This window comes from Monodon monoceros, unplaced genomic scaffold, assembly GCF_005190385.1.
Source record: "Monodon monoceros isolate NGI ecotype Baffin Bay Population unplaced genomic scaffold, NGI_Narwhal_1 Super_Scaffold_15, whole genome shotgun sequence".
Lineage (NCBI taxonomy): Eukaryota > Metazoa > Chordata > Mammalia > Artiodactyla > Monodontidae > Monodon > Monodon monoceros.
This window is the reverse complement of record NW_021703771.1, coordinates 20140062-20141934: the sequence shown is the minus strand read 5'-3', so window position 1 is coordinate 20141934 and position 1873 is coordinate 20140062. Positions and strand designations below refer to the sequence as shown.

The 1873-nt window shown below is 43.6% G+C and overlaps 1 pseudogene; it reads left to right on the top strand.

Annotated features, from left to right (window-relative positions):
- The first annotated feature begins 212 nt into the window (after positions 1-212).
- On the top strand, positions 213-1098 carry LOC114896192 (annotated as a pseudogene).
- The last annotated feature ends 775 nt before the right edge of the window (positions 1099-1873 follow it).

Sequence of the window (1873 nt, the reverse complement as noted above, 5' to 3'; positions counted from 1 at the left end):
GAGATGTGAATTCCATGTCCTCCTAGTCTGCCATCTTGACTCCACCCCCACAGTTGCTTCTTTATTCACCAAGTCCACTGAAGTGGAACTATGAATATTATCTCTTACAATATTTTCTTCTGCCTCTTTTTCTTTCATGTTTGATCTCTATCTAATATGCAATTCTCACATGAAGACACTTTTTACCAAAACCTTTTCTGTAAAAACACCAAATGGCGGATGATGCCGGTGCTGTGGGAGGGCCCAGAGGCCCCGGGGGCCCTGGAATGGGAGGCCGTGGTGGCTTCCACAGAGGCTTTGGCAGCGATGTCTGGGGCCAGGGCCAGCGTTGTGGTTGGGGCCGGGGTGGGGGCCGAGGCCACAGAGCTCACAGAGGCAAGGCCAAGGACAAGAAGTGACTCCCTGTCACCAAGCTAGGCCGCCTGGTCAAGGACATGAAGATCAAGTCCCTGGAGGAGATCTACCTCTTCTCTCTGCCCATCAAGGAATCTGAGATCATTGACATTGTCTTGGGGGCGTCCCTCAAGGATGAGGTTTTGAAGCTTATGTCTGTGCAAAAGCAGACATGTGCTGGCCAGCGGACCAGGTTCAAGGTATTTGTCACCATCAGGGATTACAACAGACATGTTGGTTTGGGTGTCAAGTGTTCTAAGGAGGTAGCCATTGCTATCAGTGAGGCCATCATTCTGGACAAGCTCTCCATCGTCCCTGTGTGGCAAGTATACTGGGGGAACAAGATTGGCAAGCCCTGTACCGTCCCTTGCAAGGTGACTGGCCACTGGCTCTATGCTGGTGTGCCTCATCCCTGCCCCCAGGGGCACTGGAATCATCTCAGCCCCTGTGCCCAAGAAGCTACTGATGATGGCTGGAATTGACAACTGCTACACCTCTGCCAGGGCCTGTGCTGCCATCCTGGGCAACTTTGCCAAGACCACTTTTGGTGCCATTTCCAAGACCTACAGTTATCTCACTCCTGATCTCTGGAAATAGACGGTGTTCACCAAGTCTCCGTATCAGGAATTCATCGACCATCCTGTAAAGACCCACACCAGAGTTTCCGTGCAGAGGACCCAGGCTCTAGCTGTAACCACCACTTAATTTTCTATGAGAAAAATAAAGTGAATGAAGCCAGTTTAAAAAAAAAATGGATTACATTGTTTCCCTGGGCTATTATTTCTCCTGCTACTTATTTTTTAAATATATAGATCAATTTTGAACACCAAGCTTTAAAGGACAGTTGGTTCTTTGATTAAATGGCATATAGTAGAGCCATCTGTTATAGGTGACATTTTTTTCCCCTTCACGGCCTAACTAGGAACCTTCAGATATTATTTAAGTTGGGGTTAGGACTCTGGAGTAGAATTATTGTTATTTCACTTTACCATTTAGTACAGCCATCAACTGAGATCTTGTAGGTACTACTGTAAAAGGATACTTTTTTCATTTAAGGAGACCATTGGTGGTCTTGACTTCTGTCATTCTGTGAGTATGTTGACTCAATGAGGGTATCCCTTGCTAGTTAGTGTTAGAATGAGAAATGCATACCTACTTATTCAACAAACACCTACTGAGAACCACAAAGTGTTCAATATGAGATGAAGATGCCTTTTATCTCTTGCTAATTGACAATGAAAAAAATTGAGATAAATAAAATAATCTCTTGCTAATTGACAATGAAAAAATAGATATAAACAAATAAAATTATAGTTAACAATCCAAGTGTAAATATAATGCCAGTTTTAATAAATTTATCACTTCCTTTTTTAGATGCTATCCAAAAGTTTGTGCTATTTAAATTTTTAAACCTTCTTTTACGTCATCCACATGAAAAAGCTTCTCTTCTTGAGGTCAGCAATGACCTCCACATGTTGCT